The 14,120-nt window shown below is 39.3% G+C and overlaps 37 non-coding genes and 39 pseudogenes across 37 annotated transcripts; all 76 read right to left on the bottom strand.

The window, feature by feature from the left end:
* Window positions 1-10: 10 nt before the first annotated feature.
* LOC146150782 (5S ribosomal RNA) lies at window positions 11-129 on the bottom strand (annotated as a pseudogene).
* A 74-nt stretch (window positions 130-203) lies between these two features.
* LOC146150783 (5S ribosomal RNA) lies at window positions 204-322 on the bottom strand (annotated as a pseudogene).
* Window positions 323-396: 74 nt separating this feature from the next.
* LOC146150784 (5S ribosomal RNA) lies at window positions 397-515 on the bottom strand (annotated as a pseudogene).
* Window positions 516-579: 64 nt separating this feature from the next.
* Window positions 580-698, bottom strand: LOC146150785 (5S ribosomal RNA). Its single transcript, XR_014497271.1, has one exon. It is a non-coding gene; the product is annotated as a 5S ribosomal RNA (ribosomal RNA).
* Window positions 699-772: 74 nt separating this feature from the next.
* On the bottom strand, window positions 773-891 carry LOC146150786 (5S ribosomal RNA; annotated as a pseudogene).
* A 74-nt stretch (window positions 892-965) lies between these two features.
* LOC146150787 (5S ribosomal RNA) lies at window positions 966-1,084 on the bottom strand (annotated as a pseudogene).
* A 64-nt stretch (window positions 1,085-1,148) lies between these two features.
* Window positions 1,149-1,267, bottom strand: LOC146150788 (5S ribosomal RNA; annotated as a pseudogene).
* Window positions 1,268-1,331: 64 nt separating this feature from the next.
* LOC146150789 (5S ribosomal RNA) lies at window positions 1,332-1,450 on the bottom strand (annotated as a pseudogene).
* A 65-nt stretch (window positions 1,451-1,515) lies between these two features.
* LOC146150790 (5S ribosomal RNA) lies at window positions 1,516-1,634 on the bottom strand. The gene has a single exon (XR_014497065.1). It is a non-coding gene; the product is annotated as a 5S ribosomal RNA (ribosomal RNA).
* Window positions 1,635-1,698: 64 nt separating this feature from the next.
* LOC146150791 (5S ribosomal RNA) lies at window positions 1,699-1,817 on the bottom strand. The gene has a single exon (XR_014496636.1). It is a non-coding gene; the product is annotated as a 5S ribosomal RNA (ribosomal RNA).
* A 64-nt stretch (window positions 1,818-1,881) lies between these two features.
* Window positions 1,882-2,000, bottom strand: LOC146150792 (5S ribosomal RNA; annotated as a pseudogene).
* Window positions 2,001-2,064: 64 nt separating this feature from the next.
* Window positions 2,065-2,183, bottom strand: LOC146150793 (5S ribosomal RNA; annotated as a pseudogene).
* A 74-nt stretch (window positions 2,184-2,257) lies between these two features.
* LOC146150794 (5S ribosomal RNA) lies at window positions 2,258-2,375 on the bottom strand (annotated as a pseudogene).
* Window positions 2,376-2,449: 74 nt separating this feature from the next.
* Window positions 2,450-2,568, bottom strand: LOC146150795 (5S ribosomal RNA; annotated as a pseudogene).
* Window positions 2,569-2,632: 64 nt separating this feature from the next.
* Window positions 2,633-2,751, bottom strand: LOC146150796 (5S ribosomal RNA; annotated as a pseudogene).
* A 65-nt stretch (window positions 2,752-2,816) lies between these two features.
* Window positions 2,817-2,935, bottom strand: LOC146150797 (5S ribosomal RNA). The gene has a single exon (XR_014495607.1). It is a non-coding gene; the product is annotated as a 5S ribosomal RNA (ribosomal RNA).
* A 64-nt stretch (window positions 2,936-2,999) lies between these two features.
* On the bottom strand, window positions 3,000-3,118 carry LOC146150798 (5S ribosomal RNA). Its single transcript, XR_014497937.1, has one exon. It is a non-coding gene; the product is annotated as a 5S ribosomal RNA (ribosomal RNA).
* Window positions 3,119-3,182: 64 nt separating this feature from the next.
* LOC146150799 (5S ribosomal RNA) lies at window positions 3,183-3,301 on the bottom strand (annotated as a pseudogene).
* A 65-nt stretch (window positions 3,302-3,366) lies between these two features.
* Window positions 3,367-3,485, bottom strand: LOC146150800 (5S ribosomal RNA; annotated as a pseudogene).
* Window positions 3,486-3,576: 91 nt separating this feature from the next.
* Window positions 3,577-3,695, bottom strand: LOC146150801 (5S ribosomal RNA). The gene has a single exon (XR_014495673.1). It is a non-coding gene; the product is annotated as a 5S ribosomal RNA (ribosomal RNA).
* A 65-nt stretch (window positions 3,696-3,760) lies between these two features.
* On the bottom strand, window positions 3,761-3,879 carry LOC146150802 (5S ribosomal RNA; annotated as a pseudogene).
* A 65-nt stretch (window positions 3,880-3,944) lies between these two features.
* Window positions 3,945-4,063, bottom strand: LOC146150803 (5S ribosomal RNA; annotated as a pseudogene).
* A 65-nt stretch (window positions 4,064-4,128) lies between these two features.
* LOC146150804 (5S ribosomal RNA) lies at window positions 4,129-4,247 on the bottom strand. Its single transcript, XR_014497296.1, has one exon. It is a non-coding gene; the product is annotated as a 5S ribosomal RNA (ribosomal RNA).
* A 64-nt stretch (window positions 4,248-4,311) lies between these two features.
* On the bottom strand, window positions 4,312-4,430 carry LOC146150805 (5S ribosomal RNA; annotated as a pseudogene).
* Window positions 4,431-4,494: 64 nt separating this feature from the next.
* On the bottom strand, window positions 4,495-4,613 carry LOC146150806 (5S ribosomal RNA; annotated as a pseudogene).
* Window positions 4,614-4,687: 74 nt separating this feature from the next.
* On the bottom strand, window positions 4,688-4,805 carry LOC146150807 (5S ribosomal RNA; annotated as a pseudogene).
* A 64-nt stretch (window positions 4,806-4,869) lies between these two features.
* LOC146150808 (5S ribosomal RNA) lies at window positions 4,870-4,988 on the bottom strand. The gene has a single exon (XR_014497082.1). It is a non-coding gene; the product is annotated as a 5S ribosomal RNA (ribosomal RNA).
* A 64-nt stretch (window positions 4,989-5,052) lies between these two features.
* Window positions 5,053-5,171, bottom strand: LOC146150809 (5S ribosomal RNA; annotated as a pseudogene).
* Window positions 5,172-5,262: 91 nt separating this feature from the next.
* Window positions 5,263-5,381, bottom strand: LOC146150810 (5S ribosomal RNA). Its single transcript, XR_014495674.1, has one exon. It is a non-coding gene; the product is annotated as a 5S ribosomal RNA (ribosomal RNA).
* A 65-nt stretch (window positions 5,382-5,446) lies between these two features.
* Window positions 5,447-5,565, bottom strand: LOC146150811 (5S ribosomal RNA). Its single transcript, XR_014496481.1, has one exon. It is a non-coding gene; the product is annotated as a 5S ribosomal RNA (ribosomal RNA).
* Window positions 5,566-5,630: 65 nt separating this feature from the next.
* On the bottom strand, window positions 5,631-5,749 carry LOC146150812 (5S ribosomal RNA). Its single transcript, XR_014495782.1, has one exon. It is a non-coding gene; the product is annotated as a 5S ribosomal RNA (ribosomal RNA).
* A 64-nt stretch (window positions 5,750-5,813) lies between these two features.
* Window positions 5,814-5,932, bottom strand: LOC146150813 (5S ribosomal RNA; annotated as a pseudogene).
* A 74-nt stretch (window positions 5,933-6,006) lies between these two features.
* Window positions 6,007-6,125, bottom strand: LOC146150814 (5S ribosomal RNA). The gene has a single exon (XR_014497838.1). It is a non-coding gene; the product is annotated as a 5S ribosomal RNA (ribosomal RNA).
* Window positions 6,126-6,189: 64 nt separating this feature from the next.
* On the bottom strand, window positions 6,190-6,308 carry LOC146150815 (5S ribosomal RNA). The gene has a single exon (XR_014497084.1). It is a non-coding gene; the product is annotated as a 5S ribosomal RNA (ribosomal RNA).
* Window positions 6,309-6,372: 64 nt separating this feature from the next.
* On the bottom strand, window positions 6,373-6,491 carry LOC146150816 (5S ribosomal RNA). Its single transcript, XR_014498450.1, has one exon. It is a non-coding gene; the product is annotated as a 5S ribosomal RNA (ribosomal RNA).
* Window positions 6,492-6,556: 65 nt separating this feature from the next.
* On the bottom strand, window positions 6,557-6,675 carry LOC146150817 (5S ribosomal RNA). Its single transcript, XR_014497491.1, has one exon. It is a non-coding gene; the product is annotated as a 5S ribosomal RNA (ribosomal RNA).
* A 64-nt stretch (window positions 6,676-6,739) lies between these two features.
* Window positions 6,740-6,858, bottom strand: LOC146150818 (5S ribosomal RNA). The gene has a single exon (XR_014497085.1). It is a non-coding gene; the product is annotated as a 5S ribosomal RNA (ribosomal RNA).
* Window positions 6,859-6,922: 64 nt separating this feature from the next.
* On the bottom strand, window positions 6,923-7,041 carry LOC146150819 (5S ribosomal RNA). The gene has a single exon (XR_014498451.1). It is a non-coding gene; the product is annotated as a 5S ribosomal RNA (ribosomal RNA).
* Window positions 7,042-7,106: 65 nt separating this feature from the next.
* On the bottom strand, window positions 7,107-7,225 carry LOC146150820 (5S ribosomal RNA). Its single transcript, XR_014496510.1, has one exon. It is a non-coding gene; the product is annotated as a 5S ribosomal RNA (ribosomal RNA).
* A 64-nt stretch (window positions 7,226-7,289) lies between these two features.
* Window positions 7,290-7,408, bottom strand: LOC146150821 (5S ribosomal RNA). The gene has a single exon (XR_014497297.1). It is a non-coding gene; the product is annotated as a 5S ribosomal RNA (ribosomal RNA).
* Window positions 7,409-7,472: 64 nt separating this feature from the next.
* Window positions 7,473-7,591, bottom strand: LOC146150822 (5S ribosomal RNA; annotated as a pseudogene).
* Window positions 7,592-7,655: 64 nt separating this feature from the next.
* LOC146150823 (5S ribosomal RNA) lies at window positions 7,656-7,774 on the bottom strand (annotated as a pseudogene).
* A 74-nt stretch (window positions 7,775-7,848) lies between these two features.
* LOC146150824 (5S ribosomal RNA) lies at window positions 7,849-7,966 on the bottom strand (annotated as a pseudogene).
* Window positions 7,967-8,040: 74 nt separating this feature from the next.
* Window positions 8,041-8,159, bottom strand: LOC146150825 (5S ribosomal RNA; annotated as a pseudogene).
* Window positions 8,160-8,223: 64 nt separating this feature from the next.
* On the bottom strand, window positions 8,224-8,342 carry LOC146150826 (5S ribosomal RNA). The gene has a single exon (XR_014498056.1). It is a non-coding gene; the product is annotated as a 5S ribosomal RNA (ribosomal RNA).
* Window positions 8,343-8,407: 65 nt separating this feature from the next.
* Window positions 8,408-8,526, bottom strand: LOC146150827 (5S ribosomal RNA). The gene has a single exon (XR_014495608.1). It is a non-coding gene; the product is annotated as a 5S ribosomal RNA (ribosomal RNA).
* Window positions 8,527-8,590: 64 nt separating this feature from the next.
* LOC146150828 (5S ribosomal RNA) lies at window positions 8,591-8,709 on the bottom strand. Its single transcript, XR_014497938.1, has one exon. It is a non-coding gene; the product is annotated as a 5S ribosomal RNA (ribosomal RNA).
* Window positions 8,710-8,773: 64 nt separating this feature from the next.
* Window positions 8,774-8,892, bottom strand: LOC146150829 (5S ribosomal RNA; annotated as a pseudogene).
* A 65-nt stretch (window positions 8,893-8,957) lies between these two features.
* Window positions 8,958-9,076, bottom strand: LOC146150830 (5S ribosomal RNA; annotated as a pseudogene).
* A 91-nt stretch (window positions 9,077-9,167) lies between these two features.
* On the bottom strand, window positions 9,168-9,286 carry LOC146150831 (5S ribosomal RNA). Its single transcript, XR_014495675.1, has one exon. It is a non-coding gene; the product is annotated as a 5S ribosomal RNA (ribosomal RNA).
* A 65-nt stretch (window positions 9,287-9,351) lies between these two features.
* LOC146150832 (5S ribosomal RNA) lies at window positions 9,352-9,470 on the bottom strand (annotated as a pseudogene).
* A 65-nt stretch (window positions 9,471-9,535) lies between these two features.
* LOC146150833 (5S ribosomal RNA) lies at window positions 9,536-9,654 on the bottom strand (annotated as a pseudogene).
* A 65-nt stretch (window positions 9,655-9,719) lies between these two features.
* Window positions 9,720-9,838, bottom strand: LOC146150834 (5S ribosomal RNA). The gene has a single exon (XR_014496511.1). It is a non-coding gene; the product is annotated as a 5S ribosomal RNA (ribosomal RNA).
* Window positions 9,839-9,902: 64 nt separating this feature from the next.
* On the bottom strand, window positions 9,903-10,021 carry LOC146150835 (5S ribosomal RNA). Its single transcript, XR_014498105.1, has one exon. It is a non-coding gene; the product is annotated as a 5S ribosomal RNA (ribosomal RNA).
* Window positions 10,022-10,085: 64 nt separating this feature from the next.
* On the bottom strand, window positions 10,086-10,204 carry LOC146150836 (5S ribosomal RNA; annotated as a pseudogene).
* Window positions 10,205-10,268: 64 nt separating this feature from the next.
* LOC146150837 (5S ribosomal RNA) lies at window positions 10,269-10,387 on the bottom strand (annotated as a pseudogene).
* A 74-nt stretch (window positions 10,388-10,461) lies between these two features.
* On the bottom strand, window positions 10,462-10,579 carry LOC146150838 (5S ribosomal RNA; annotated as a pseudogene).
* Window positions 10,580-10,643: 64 nt separating this feature from the next.
* On the bottom strand, window positions 10,644-10,762 carry LOC146150839 (5S ribosomal RNA). Its single transcript, XR_014497093.1, has one exon. It is a non-coding gene; the product is annotated as a 5S ribosomal RNA (ribosomal RNA).
* A 64-nt stretch (window positions 10,763-10,826) lies between these two features.
* LOC146150840 (5S ribosomal RNA) lies at window positions 10,827-10,945 on the bottom strand (annotated as a pseudogene).
* Window positions 10,946-11,036: 91 nt separating this feature from the next.
* Window positions 11,037-11,155, bottom strand: LOC146150841 (5S ribosomal RNA). Its single transcript, XR_014495676.1, has one exon. It is a non-coding gene; the product is annotated as a 5S ribosomal RNA (ribosomal RNA).
* A 65-nt stretch (window positions 11,156-11,220) lies between these two features.
* Window positions 11,221-11,339, bottom strand: LOC146150842 (5S ribosomal RNA). The gene has a single exon (XR_014496483.1). It is a non-coding gene; the product is annotated as a 5S ribosomal RNA (ribosomal RNA).
* Window positions 11,340-11,404: 65 nt separating this feature from the next.
* Window positions 11,405-11,523, bottom strand: LOC146150843 (5S ribosomal RNA). Its single transcript, XR_014495783.1, has one exon. It is a non-coding gene; the product is annotated as a 5S ribosomal RNA (ribosomal RNA).
* Window positions 11,524-11,587: 64 nt separating this feature from the next.
* LOC146150844 (5S ribosomal RNA) lies at window positions 11,588-11,706 on the bottom strand (annotated as a pseudogene).
* Window positions 11,707-11,780: 74 nt separating this feature from the next.
* LOC146150845 (5S ribosomal RNA) lies at window positions 11,781-11,899 on the bottom strand. The gene has a single exon (XR_014497840.1). It is a non-coding gene; the product is annotated as a 5S ribosomal RNA (ribosomal RNA).
* Window positions 11,900-11,963: 64 nt separating this feature from the next.
* Window positions 11,964-12,082, bottom strand: LOC146150846 (5S ribosomal RNA). Its single transcript, XR_014497086.1, has one exon. It is a non-coding gene; the product is annotated as a 5S ribosomal RNA (ribosomal RNA).
* Window positions 12,083-12,146: 64 nt separating this feature from the next.
* LOC146150847 (5S ribosomal RNA) lies at window positions 12,147-12,265 on the bottom strand. The gene has a single exon (XR_014498452.1). It is a non-coding gene; the product is annotated as a 5S ribosomal RNA (ribosomal RNA).
* A 65-nt stretch (window positions 12,266-12,330) lies between these two features.
* LOC146150848 (5S ribosomal RNA) lies at window positions 12,331-12,449 on the bottom strand. Its single transcript, XR_014497492.1, has one exon. It is a non-coding gene; the product is annotated as a 5S ribosomal RNA (ribosomal RNA).
* A 64-nt stretch (window positions 12,450-12,513) lies between these two features.
* Window positions 12,514-12,632, bottom strand: LOC146150849 (5S ribosomal RNA). The gene has a single exon (XR_014497087.1). It is a non-coding gene; the product is annotated as a 5S ribosomal RNA (ribosomal RNA).
* Window positions 12,633-12,696: 64 nt separating this feature from the next.
* LOC146150850 (5S ribosomal RNA) lies at window positions 12,697-12,815 on the bottom strand (annotated as a pseudogene).
* A 65-nt stretch (window positions 12,816-12,880) lies between these two features.
* On the bottom strand, window positions 12,881-12,999 carry LOC146150851 (5S ribosomal RNA). The gene has a single exon (XR_014496512.1). It is a non-coding gene; the product is annotated as a 5S ribosomal RNA (ribosomal RNA).
* A 64-nt stretch (window positions 13,000-13,063) lies between these two features.
* On the bottom strand, window positions 13,064-13,182 carry LOC146150852 (5S ribosomal RNA). Its single transcript, XR_014497298.1, has one exon. It is a non-coding gene; the product is annotated as a 5S ribosomal RNA (ribosomal RNA).
* A 64-nt stretch (window positions 13,183-13,246) lies between these two features.
* On the bottom strand, window positions 13,247-13,365 carry LOC146150853 (5S ribosomal RNA; annotated as a pseudogene).
* A 64-nt stretch (window positions 13,366-13,429) lies between these two features.
* On the bottom strand, window positions 13,430-13,548 carry LOC146150854 (5S ribosomal RNA; annotated as a pseudogene).
* Window positions 13,549-13,622: 74 nt separating this feature from the next.
* LOC146150855 (5S ribosomal RNA) lies at window positions 13,623-13,740 on the bottom strand (annotated as a pseudogene).
* Window positions 13,741-13,814: 74 nt separating this feature from the next.
* LOC146150856 (5S ribosomal RNA) lies at window positions 13,815-13,933 on the bottom strand (annotated as a pseudogene).
* A 64-nt stretch (window positions 13,934-13,997) lies between these two features.
* On the bottom strand, window positions 13,998-14,116 carry LOC146150857 (5S ribosomal RNA). The gene has a single exon (XR_014498057.1). It is a non-coding gene; the product is annotated as a 5S ribosomal RNA (ribosomal RNA).
* Between the last annotated feature and the right edge of the window lie 4 nt (window positions 14,117-14,120).

A 14,120-nucleotide genomic window follows, 5' to 3' on the forward strand; every position in this document is an offset into this window, starting at 1 on the left:
AATCATATTTTGCCTACGACAATTGGTATTCCTATGCGGTCACCCATCCAAGTAGCAACCAATCCCGATGTTGCTTAACTTCCGAGATCGGACGAGATCGGGTGCATTCAACCTGGTATGGTCGTAGACAGTATTGGTCAACATTTTTTGGTCTAAAATCTTTAAAAATGTTAACATTTAAATATATTTAAAAAATCATATTTTGCCTATGACAATTGGTATTCCTAGGCGGTCACCCATCCAAGTACTAACCAATCCCAAAGTTGCTTAACTTCCAAGATCGGACGAGATCGGGTGCATTCAACCTGGTGTGGTCGTAGACAGTATTGGTCAATATTTTTTGGTCTAAAATCTTTAAAAATGTTAACATTTAAATATATTTTATGAATCATATTTTGCCTATGACAATTGGAATTCCTATGCGGTCACACATCCAAGTACTAACCAATCCCGACGTTGCTTAACTTCCGAGATCGGACGAGATCGGGTGCATTCAACCTGGTATGGTCGTAAGCAGTATTTCTCAACATTTTATGTCTAATCTAATTAAAAAAGTAAAAACTTAAATAAATCATATTTTGCCTACGACAATTGGTATTCCTAGGCGGTCACCCATCCAAGTACTAACCAATCCCGACGTTGCTCAACTTCCGAGATCGGACGAGATCGGGTGCATTCAACCTGGTATGGTCGTAGACAGTATTGGTCAACATTTTTTGGTCTAAAATCTTTAAAAATGTTAACATTTAAATATATTTTAAAAATCATATTTTGCCTATGACAATTGGTATTCCTAGGCGGTCACCCATCCAAGTACTAACCAATCCCAAAGTTGCTTAACTTCCAAGATCGGACGAGATCGGGTGCATTCAACCTGGTGTGGTCGTAGACAGTATTGGTCAACATTTATTGGTCTAAAATCTTTAAAAATGTTAACATTTAAATATATTTTATGAATCATATTTTGCCTATGACAATTGGAATTCCTATGCGGTCACCCATCCAAGTACTAACCAATCCCGACGTTGCTTAACTTCCGAGATCGGACGAGATCGGGTGCATTCAACCTGGTACGGTCGTAAGCAGTATTTCTCAACATTTTATGTCTAATCTATTTAAAAAAGTAAAAACTTAAATAAATCATATTTTGCCTACGACAATTGGTATTCCTAGGCGGTCACCCAACCAAGTACTAACCAATCCCGACGTTGCTTAACTTCCGAGATCGGACGAGATCGGGTGCATTCAAGCTGGCATGGTCATAGTCAGTATTGGTCAACATTTATGGTCTAATCCAATTAAAAATGTAAAAACTTAAATAAGTCATATTGTGCCTACGACAATTGGTATTCCTAGGCGGTCACCCATCCAAGTACTAACCAATCCAGACGTTGCTTAACTTCAGAGATCGGACGAGATCGGGTGCTTTCAACCTGGTATGGTCGTAGCCAGTATTGGTCAACATTTTTTGGTCTAATCTATTTAAAAATGTAAAAACTTGAATAAATCATATTTTGCCTACGACAATTGGTATTCCTAGGCGGTCACCCATCCAAGTACTAACCAATCCCGACGTTTCTTAACTTCCGAGATCGGACGGGATCGGGTGCATTCAACCTGGTATGGTCATAGACAGTATTGGTCAACATTTATAGTCTAATCTATTTAAAAATGTAAAAACTTAAATAAATCATATTGTGCCTACGACAATTGGTATTCCTAGGCGGTCAGCCATCCAAGTACTAACCAATCCCGACGTTGCTTAACTTCCGAGATCGGACGAGATCGGGTGCATTCAACCTGGTATGGTCGTAGACAGTATTGGTCAACATTTATGGTCTAATCTATTTAAAAATGTAAAAACTTAAATACATCATATTGTGCCTACGACAATTGGTATTCCTAGGCGGTCACCCATCCAAGTACACACCAATCCCGACGTTGCTTAACATCCGAGATCGGACGAGATCGGGTGCATTCAACCTGGTATGGTCGAAAGCAGTATTTCTCAACATTTTATGTCTAATCTAATTAAAAAAGTAAAAACTTAAATAAATCATATTTTGCCTACGACAATTGGTATTCCTAGGCGGTCACCCATCCAAGTACCAACCAATCACGACCTTGCTTAACTTCCGAGATCGGACGAGATCGGGTGCATTCAACCTGGTATGGTCGCAGACAGTATTGGCCAACATTTTTTGGTATGAATTCTTTAAAAATATAAACGATTAAATATATTTTAAAAATCATTTTTTGCCTATGACAATTGTAATTCCTGTGCGGTCACCCATCCAAGTACTATCAATCCCGACGTTGCTTAACTTCCGAGATCGGACGAGATCGGGTGCATTCAACCTGGTATGGTCATAAGCAGTATTTCTCAACATTTTATGTCATTTATGGTCTAATCTATTTAAAAATGTAAAAACTTAAATAAATCATGTTGTGCCTACGACAATTGGTATTCCTATGCGGTCACCCATCCAAGTAGCAACCAATCCCGATGTTGCTTAACTTCCGAGATCGGACGTGATCGGGTGCATTCAACCTGGTATGGTCGTAGTCGGTATTGGTCAACATTTATGGTCTAATCTATTTAAAAATGTAAAAACTTAAATAAATCATATTGTGCCTACGACAATTGGTATTCCTAGGCGGTCACCCATCCAAGTACTAACCAATCCCGACGTTGCTTAACTTCCGAGATCGGACGAGACCGGGTGCATTCAAACTGGGATGGTCGTAGCCAGTATTGGTCAACATATTTTGGTCTAATATATTTAAAAATGTAAAAACTTGAATAAATCATATTTAGCCTACGACAATTGGTTTTCCTAGGCGGTCACCCATCCAAGTACTAACCAATCCCGACGTTGCTTAACTTCCGAGATCGGACGAGATCGGGTGCATTCAACCTGGTATGGTCGTAGTCGGTATTGCTCAACATTTATGGTCTAATCTATTTAAAAATGTAAAAACTTTAATAAATCATATTGTGCCTACGACAATTGGTATTCCTAGGCCGTCACCCATCCAAGTACTAACCAATCCCGACGTTGCTTAACTTCCGAGATCGGACGAGATCGGGTGCATTCAACCTGGTATGGTCGTAGACAGTATTGGTCAACATTTATGGTCTAATCTATTTAAAAATGGAAAAACTTAAATAAATCATATTGTGCCTACGACAATTGGTATTCCTAGGCGGTCACCCATCCAAGTACTAACCAATCCAGACGTTGCATTACTTCCGAGATCGGACGAGATCGGGTGCTTTCAACCTGGTATGGTCGTAGCCAGTATTGGTCAACATTTTTTGGTCTAATCTATTTAAAAATGTAAAAACTTGAATAAATCATATTTTGCCTACGACAATTGGTATTCCTAGGCGGTCACCCATCCAAGTACTAACCAATCCCGACGTTGCTTAACTTCCGAGATAGGACGAGATCGGGTGCTTTCAACCTGGTATTGTCGTAGACAGTATTGGTCAACATTTTTTGGTCTAAAATCTTTAAAAATGTTAACATTTAAATATATTTAAAAGAATAAAAACTTAAATAAATCATATTATGCCTACGACAATTGGTATTCCTAGGCGGTCACCCATCCAAGTACTAACCAATCCCGACGTTGCTTAACTTCCGAGATCGGACGAGATCGGGTGCATTCAACATGGTATGGTCAAAGGCAGTATTGCTCAACATTTTTTGGTCTAATCTATTTAAAAATGTAAAAACTTCAATAAATCATATATTGCCTACGACAATTGAAATTCCTAGGCGGTCACCCATCCAAGTACTAACCAATCCCGACGTTGCTTAACTTCCGAGATCGGACGAGATCGTGTGCATTCAACATGGTATGGTCGAAGGCTGTATTGCTCAACATTTTTTGGTCTAATCTATTTAAAAATGTAAAAACTTAAATAAGTCATATTGTGCCTACGACAATTGGTATTGCTAGGCGGTCACCCATCCAAGTACTAACCAATCCAGACGTTGCTTAACTTCAGAGATCGGACGAGATCGGGTGCTTTCAACCTGGTATGGTCGTAGCCAGTATTGGTCAACATTTTTTGGTCTAATCTATTTAAAAATGTAAAAACTTGAATAAATCATATTTTGCCTACGACAATTGGTATTCCTAGGCGGTCACCCATCCAAGTACTAACCAATCCCGACGTTTCTTAACTTCCGAGATCGGACGAGATCGGGTGCATTCAACCTGGTATGGTCGTAGACAGTATTGGTCAACATTTATGGTCTAATCTATTTAAAAATGTAAAAACTTAAATACATCATATTGTGCCTACGACAATTGGTATTCCTAGGCGGTCACCCATCCAAGTACTCACCAATCCCGACGTTGCTTAACATCCGAGATCGGACGAGATCGGGTGCATTCAACCTGGTATGGTCGAAAGCAGTATTTCTCAACATTTTATGTCTAATCTAATTAAAAAAGTAAAAACTTAAATAAATCATATTTTGCCTACGACAATTGGTATTCCTAGGCGGTCACCCATCCAAGTACCAACCAATCACGACCTTGCTTAACTTCCGAGATCGGACGAGATCGGGTGCATTCAACCTGGTATGGTCGCAGACAGTATTGGCCAACATTTTTTGGTATGAATTCTTTAAAAATGTAAACGATTAAATATATTTTAAAAATCATTTTTTGCCTATGACAATTGTAATTCCTGTGCGGTCACCCATCCAAGTACTATCAATCCCGACGTTGCTTAACTTCCGAGATCGGACGAGATCGGGTGCATTCAACCTGGTATGGTCATAAGCAGTATTTCTCAACATTTTACGTCTAATCTATTTAAAAAAGTAAAAACTTAAATAAATCATATTTTGCCTACGACAATTGGTATTCCTAGGCGGTCACCCATCCAAGTACTAACCAATCCCGACGTTGCTTAACTTCCGAGATCGGACGAGATCGGGTGCATTCAACCTGGTATGGTCGTAGACAGTATTGGTCAACATTTATGATCTAATCTATTTAAAAATGTAAAAACTTAAACAAATCATATTGTGCCTACGACAATTGGTATTCCTAGGCGGTCACCCATCCAAGTACTAACCAATCCCGACGTTGCTTAACTTCCGAGATAGGAGGAGATCGGGTGCTTTCAACCTGGTATGGTCGTAGACAGTATTGGTCAACATTTTTTGGTCTAAAATCTTTAAAAATGTTAACATTTAAATATATTTAAAAGAATAAAAACTTAAATAAATCATATTATGCCTACGACAATTGGTATTCCTAGGCGGTCACCCATCCAAGTACTAACCAATCCCGACGTTGCTTAACTTCCGAGATCGGACGAGATCGGGTGCATTCAACATGGTATGGTCAAAGGCAGTATTGCTCAACATTTTTTGGTCTAATCTATTTAAAAATGTAAAAACTTAAATAAATCATATATTGCCTACGACAATTGAAATTCCTAGGCGGTCACCCATCCAAGTACTAACCAATCCCGACGTTGCTTAACTTCCGAGATCGGACGAGATCGGGTGCATTCAACATGGTATGGTCGAAGGCTGTATTGCTCAACATTTTTTGGTCTAATCTATTTAAAAATGTAAAAACTTAAATAAATCATATATTGCCTACGACAATTGGTATTCCTAGGCGGTCACCCATCCAAGTACTAACCAATCCCGACGTTGCTTAACTTCCGAGATCGGACGAGATCGGGTGCATTCAACCTGGTATGGTCGTAGTCAGTATTGGTCAACATTTATGGTCTAATCTATTTAAAAATGTAAAAACTTAAATAAATCATATTGTGCCTACGACAATTGGTAATCCTAGGCGGTGACCCATCCAAGTACTAACCAATCCCGACGTTGCTTAACTTCCGAGATCGGACGAGATCGGATGCATTCAACCTGGTATGGTCGTAGACAGTATTGGTCAACATTTATTGGTCTAAAATCTTTAAAAATGTTAACATTTAAATATATTTTATGAATCATATTTTGCCTATGACAATTGGAATTCCTATGCGGTCACCCATCCAAGTACTAACCAATCCCGACGTTGCTTAACTTCCGAGATCGGACGAGATCGGGTGCATTCAACCTGGTATGGTCGTAAGCAGTATTTCTCAACATTTTATGTCTAATCTATTTAAAAAAGTAAAAACTTAAATAAATCATATTTTGCCTACGACAATTGGTATTCCTAGGCGGTCACCCATCCAAGTACTAACCAATCCCGACGTTGCTTAACTTCCGAGATCGGACGAGATCGGGTGCATTCAAGCTGGTATGGTCGTAGACAGTATTGGTCAACATTTATGGTCTAATCTATTTAAAAATGTAAAAACTTAAATAAGTCATATTGTGCCTACGACAATTGGTATTCCTAGGCGGTCACCCATCCAAGTACTAACCAATCCAGACGTTGCTTAACTTCCGAGATCGGACGAGATCGGGTGCTTTCAACCTGGTATGGTCGTAGCCAGTATTGGTCAACATTTTTTGGTCTAATCTATTTAAAAATGTAAAAACTTGAATAAATCATATTTTGCCTACGACAATTGGTATTCCTAGGCGGTCACCCATCCAAGTACTAACCAATCCCGACGTTTCTTCACTTCCGAGATCGGACGGGATCGGGTGCATTCAACCTGGTATGGTCGTAAGCAGTATTTCTCAACATTTTATGTCTAATCTATTTAAAAAAGTAAAAACTTAAATAAATCATATTTTGCCTACGACAATTGGTATTCCTAGGCGGTCACCCATCCAAGTACTAACCAATCCCGACGTTGCTTAACTTCCGAGATCGGACGAGATCGGGTGCATTCAAGCTGGTATGGTCGTAGACAGTATTGGTCAACATTTATGGTCTAATCTATTTAAAAATGTAAAAACTTAAATAAGTCATATTGTGCCTACGACAATTGGTATTCCTAGGCGGTCACCCATCCAAGTACTAACCAATCCAGACGTTGCTTAACTTCCGAGATCGGACGAGATCGGGTGCTTTCAACCTGGTATGGTCGTAGCCAGTATTGGTCAACATTTTTTGGTCTAATCTATTTAAAAATGTAAAAACTTGAATAAATCATATTTTGCCTACGACAATTGGTATTCCTAGGCGGTCACCCATCCAAGTACTAACCAATCCCGACGTTTCTTAACTTCCGAGATCGGACGGGATCGGGTGCATTCAACCTGGTATGGTCGTAGACAGTATTGGTCAACATTTATGGTCTAATCTATTTAAAAATGTAAAAACTTAAATAAGTCATATTGTGCCTACGACAATTGGTATTCCTAGGCGGTCACCCATCCAAGTACTAACCAATCCCGACGTTTCTTAACTTCCGAGATCGGACGAGATCGGGTGCATTCAACCTGGTATGGTCGTAGACAGTATTGGTCAACATTTATGGTCTAATCTATTTAAAAATGTAAAAACTTAAATACATCATATTGTGCCTACGACAATTGGTATTCCTAGGCGGTCACCCATCCAAGTACTCACCAATCCCGACGTTGCTTAACATCCGAGATCGGACGAGATCGGGTGCATTCAACCTGGTATGGTCGAAAGCAGTATTTCTCAACATTTTATGTCTAATCTAATTAAAAAAGTAAAAACTTAAATAAATCATATTTTGCCTACGACAATTGGTATTCCTAGGCGGTCACCCATCCAAGTACCAACCAATCACGACCTTGCTTAACTTCCGAGATCGGACGAGATCGGGTGCATTCAACCTGGTATGGTCGCAGACAGTATTGGCCAACATTTTTTGGTATGAATTCTTTAAAAATGTAAACGATTAAATATATTTTAAAAATCATTTTTTGCCTATGACAATTGTAATTCCTGTGCGGTCACCCATCCAAGTACTATCAATCCCGACGATGCTTAACTTCCGAGATCGGACGAGATCGGGTGCATTCAACCTGGTATGGCCATAAGCAGTATTTCTCAACATTTTATGTCATTTATGGTCTAATCTATTTAAAAATGTAAAAACTTAAATAAATCATGTTGTGCCTACGACAATTGGTATTCCTATGCGGTCACCCATCCAAGTAGCAACCAATCCCGATGTTGCTTAACTTCCGAGATCGGACGTGATCGGGTGCATTCAACCTGGTATGGTCGTAGTCGGTATTGGTCAACATTTATGGTCTAATCTATTTAAAAATGTAAAAACTTAAATAAATCATATTGTGCCTACGACAATTGGTATTCCTAGGCGGTCACCCATCCAAGTACTAACCAATCCCGACGTTGCTTAACTTCCGAGATCGGACGAGATCGGGTGCATTCAAACTGGTATGGTCGTAGCCAGTATTGGTCAACATATTTTGGTCTAATATATTTAAAAATGTAAAAACTTGAATAAATCATATTTAGCCTACGACAATTGGTTTTCCTAGGCGGTCACCCATCCAAGTACTAACCAATCCCGACGTTGCTTAACTTCCGAGATCGGACGAGATCGGGTGCATTCAACCTGGTATGGTCGTAGTCGGTATTGCTCAACATTTATGGTCTAATCTATTTAAAAATGTAAAAACTTTAATAAATCATATTGTGCCTACGACAATTGGTATTCCTAGGCCGTCACCCATCCAAGTACTAACCAATCCCGACGTTGCTTAACTTCCGAGATCGGACGAGATCGGGTGCATTCAACCTGGTATGGTCGTAGACAGTATTGGTCAACATTTATGGTCTAATCTATTTAAAAATGGAAAAACTTAAATAAATCATATTGTGCCTACGACAATTGGTATTCCTAGGCGGTCACCCATCCAAGTACTAACCAATCCAGACGTTGCATTACTTCCGAGATCGGACGAGATCGGGTGCTTTCAACCTGGTATGGTCGTAGCCAGTATTGGTCAACATTTTTTGGTCTAATCTATTTAAAAATGTAAAAACTTGAATAAATCATATTTTGCCTACGACAATTGGTATTCCTAGGCGGTCACCCATCCAAGTACTAACCAATCCCGACGTTGCTTAACTTCCGAGATAGGACGAGATCGGGTGCTTTCAACCTGGTATTGTCGTAGACAGTATTGGTCAACATTTTTTGGTCTAAAATCTTTAAAAATGTTAACATTTAAATATATTTAAAAGAATAAAAACTTAAATAAATCATATTATGCCTACGACAATTGGTATTCCTAGGCGGTCACCCATCCAAGTACTAACCAATCCCGACGTTGCTTAACTTCCGAGATCGGACGAGATCGGGTGCATTCAACATGGTATGGTCAAAGGCAGTATTGCTCAACATTTTTTGGTCTAATCTATTTAAAAATGTAAAAACTTCAATAAATCATATATTGCCTACGACAATTGAAATTCCTAGGCGGTCACCCATCCAAGTACTAACCAATCCCGACGTTGCTTAACTTCCGAGATCGGACGAGATCGTGTGCATTCAACATGGTATGGTCGAAGGCTGTATTGCTCAACATTTTTTGGTCTAATCTATTTAAAAATGTAAAAACTTAAATAAGTCATATTGTGCCTACGACAATTGGTATTGCTAGGCGGTCACCCATCCAAGTACTAACCAATCCAGACGTTGCTTAACTTCAGAGATCGGACGAGATCGGGTGCTTTCAACCTGGTATGGTCGAAGCCAGTATTGGTCAACATTTTTTGGTCTAATCTATTTAAAAATGTAAAAACTTGAATAAATCATATTTTGCCTACGACAATTGGTATTCCTAGGCGGTCACCCATCCAAGTACTAACCAATCCCGACGTTTCTTAACTTCCGAGATCGGACGGGATCGGGTGCATTCAACCTGGTATGGTCGTAGACAGTATTGGTCAACATTTATAGTCTAATCTATTTAAAAATGTAAAAACTTAAATAAATCATATTGTGCCTACGACAATTGGTATTCCTAGGCAGTCAGCCATCCAAGTACTAACCAATCCCGACGTTGCTTAACTTCCGAGATCGGACGAGATCGGGTGCATTCAACCTGGTATGGTCGTAGACAGTATTGGTCAACATTTATGGTCTAATCTATTTAAAAATGTAAAAACTTAAATACATCATATTGTGCCTACGACAATTGGTATTCCTAGGCGGTCACCCATCCAAGTACTCACCAATCCCGACGTTGCTTAACATCCGAGATCGGACGAGATCGGGTGCATTCAACCTGGTATGGTCGAAAGCAGTATTTCTCAACATTTTATGTCTAATCTAATTAAAAAAGTAAAAACTTAAATAAATCATATTTTGCCTACGACAATTGGTATTCCTAGGCGGTCACCCATCCAAGTACCAACCAATCACGACCTTGCTTAACTTCCGAGATCGGACGAGATCGGGTGCATTCAACCTGGTATGGTCGCAGACAGTATTGGCCAACATTTTTTGGTATGAATTCTTTAAAAATGTAAACGATTAAATATATTTTAAAAATCATTTTTTGCCTATGACAATTGTAATTCCTGTGCGGTCACCCATCCAAGTACTATCAATCCCGACGTTGCTTAACTTCCGAGATCGGACGAGATCGGGTGCATTCAACCTGGTATGGTCATAAGCAGTATTTCTCAACATTTTACGTCTAATCTATTTAAAAAAGTAAAAACTTAAATAAATCATATTTTGCCTACGACAATTGGTATTCCTAGGCGGTCACCCATCCAAGTACTAACCAATCCCGACGTTGCTTAACTTCCGAGATCGGACGAGATCGGGTGCATTCAACCTGGTATGGTCGTAGACAGTATTGGTCAACATTTATGATCTAATCTATTTAAAAATGTAAAAACTTAAACAAATCATATTGTGCCTACGACAATTGGTATTCCTAGGCGGTCACCCATCCAAGTACTAACCAATCCCGACGTTGCTTAACTTCCGAGATAGGAGGAGATCGGGTGCTTTCAACCTGGTATGGTCGTAGACAGTATTGGTCAACATTTTTTGGTCTAAAATCTTTAAAAATGTTAACATTTAAATATATTTAAAAGAATAAAAACTTAAATAAATCATATTATGCCTACGACAATTGGTATTCCTAGGCGGTCACCCATCCAAGTACTAACCAATCCCGACGTTGCTTAACTTCCGAGATCGGACGAGATCGGGTGCATTCAACATGGTATGGTCAAAGGCAGTATTGCTCAACATTTTTTGGTCTAATCTATTTAAAAATGTAAAAACTTAAATAAATCATATATTGCCTACGACAATTGAAATTCCTAGGCGGTCACCCATCCAAGTACTAACCAATCCCGACGTTGCTTAACTTCCGAGATCGGACGAGATCGGGTGCATTCAACATGGTATGGTCGAAGGCTGTATTGCTCAACATTTTTTGGTCTAATCTATTTAAAAATGTAAAAACTTAAATAAATCATATATTGCCTACGACAATTGGTATTCCTAGGCGGTCACCCATCCAAGTACTAACCAATCCCGACGTTGCTTAACTTCCGAGATCGGACGAGATCGGGTGCATTCAACCTGGTATGGTCGTAGTCAGTATTGGTCAACATTTATGGTCTAATCTATTTAAAAATGTAAAAACTTAAATAAATCATATTGTGCCTACGACAATTGGTAATCCTAGGCGGTGACCCATCCAAGTACTAACCAATCCCGACGTTGCTTAACTTCCGAGATCGGACGAGATCGGATGCATTCAACCTGGTATGGTCGTAGACAGTATTGGTCAACATTTATTGGTCTAAAATCTTTAAAAATGTTAACATTTAAATATATTTTATGAATCATATTTTGCCTATGACAATTGGAATTCCTATGCGGTCACCCATCCAAGTACTAACCAATCCCGACGTTGCTTAACTTCCGAGATCGGACGAGATCGGGTGCATTCAACCTGGTATGGTCGTAAGCAGTATTTCTCAACATTTTATGTCTAATCTATTTAAAAAAGTAAAAACTTAAATAAATCATATTTTGCCTACGACAATTGGTATTCCTAGGCGGTCACCCATCCAAGTACTAACCAATCCCGACGTTGCTTAACTTCCGAGATCGGACGAGATCGGGTGCATTCAAGCTGGTATGGTCGTAGACAGTATTGGTCAACATTTATGGTCTAATCTATTTAAAAATGTAAAAACTTAAATAAGTCATATTGTGCCTACGACAATTGGTATTCCTAGGCGGTCACCCATCCAAGTACTAACCAATCCAGACGTTGCTTAACTTCCGAGATCGGACGAGATCGGGTGCTTTCAACCTGGTATGGTCGTAGCCAGTATTGGTCAACATTTTTTGGTCTAATCTATTTAAAAATGTAAAAACTTGAATAAATCATATTTTGCCTACGACAATTGGTATTCCTAGGCGGTCACCCATCCAAGTACTAACCAATCCCGACGTTTCTTCACTTCCGAGATCGGACGGGATCGGGTGCATTCAACCTGGTATGGTCGTAAGCAGTATTTCTCAACATTTTATGTCTAATCTATTTAAAAAAGTAAAAACTTAAATAAATCATATTTTGCCTACGACAATTGGTATTCCTAGGCGGTCACCCATCCAAGTACTAACCAATCCCGACGTTGCTTAACTTCCGAGATCGGACGAGATCGGGTGCATTCAAGCTGGTATGGTCGTAGACAGTATTGGTCAACATTTATGGTCTAATCTATTTAAAAATGTAAAAACTTAAATAAGTCATATTGTGCCTACGACAATTGGTATTCCTAGGCGGTCACCCATCCAAGTACTAACCAATCCAGACGTTGCTTAACTTCCGAGATCGGACGAGATCGGGTGCTTTCACCCTGGTATGGTCGTAGCCAGTATTGGTCAACATTTTTTGGTCTAATCTATTTAAAAATGTAAAAACTTGAATAAATCATATTTTGCCTACGACAATTGGTATTCCTAGGCGGTCACCCATCCAAGTACTAACCAATCCCGACGTTTCTTAACTTCCGAGATCGGACGGGATCGGGTGCATTCAACCTGGTATGGTCGTAGACAGTATTGGTCAACATTTATGGTCTAATCTATTTAAAAATGTAAAAACTTAAATAAGTCATATTGTGCCTACGACAATTGGTATTCCTAGGCGGTCACCCATCCAAGTACTAACCAATCCCGACGTTTCTTAACTTCCGAGATCGGACGAGATCGGGTGCATTCAACCTGGTATGGTCGTAGACAGTATTGGTCAACATTTATGGTCTAATCTATTTAAAAATGTAAAAACTTAAATACATCATATTGTGCCTACGACAATTGGTATTCCTAGGCGGTCACCCATCCAAGTACTCACCAATCCCGACGTTGCTTAACATCCGAGATCGGACGAGATCGGGTGCATTCAACCTGGTATGGTCGAAAGCAGTATTTCTCAACATTTTATGTCTAATCTAATTAAAAAAGTAAAAACTTAAATAAATCATATTTTGCCTACGACAATTGGTATTCCTAGGCGGTCACCCATCCAAGTACCAACCAATCACGACCTTGCTTAACTTCCGAGATCGGACGAGATCGGGTGCATTCAACCTGGTATGGTCGCAGACAGTATTGGCCAACATTTTTTGGTATGAATTCTTTAAAAATGTAAACGATTAAATATATTTTAAAAATCATTTTTTGCCTATGACAATTGTAATTCCTGTGCGGTCACCCATCCAAGTACTATCAATCCCGACGATGCTTAACTTCCGAGATCGGACGAGATCGGGTGCATTCAACCTGGTATGGCCATAAGCAGTATTTCTCAACATTTTATGTCATTTATGGTCTAATCTATTTAAAAATGTAAAAACTTAAATAAATCATGTTGTGCCTACGACAATTGGTATTCCTATGCGGTCACCCATCCAAGTAGCAACCAATCCCGATGTTGCTTAACTTCCGAGATCGGACGTGATCGGGTGCATTCAACCTGGTATGGTCGTAGTCGGTATTGGTCAACATTTATGGTCTAATCTATTTAAAAATGTAAAAACTTAAATAAATCATATTGTGCCTACGACAATTGGTATTCCTAGGCGGTCACCCATCCAAGTACTAACCAATCCCGACGTTGCTTAACTTCCGAGATCGGACGAGATCGGGTGCATTCAAACTGGTATGGTCGTAGCCAGTA

Source organism: Ascidiella aspersa, chromosome 4 (assembly GCF_963924565.1).
Source record: "Ascidiella aspersa chromosome 4, kaAscAspe10.2, whole genome shotgun sequence".
Classification (NCBI taxonomy): Eukaryota; Metazoa; Chordata; class Ascidiacea; order Phlebobranchia; family Ascidiidae; genus Ascidiella; species Ascidiella aspersa.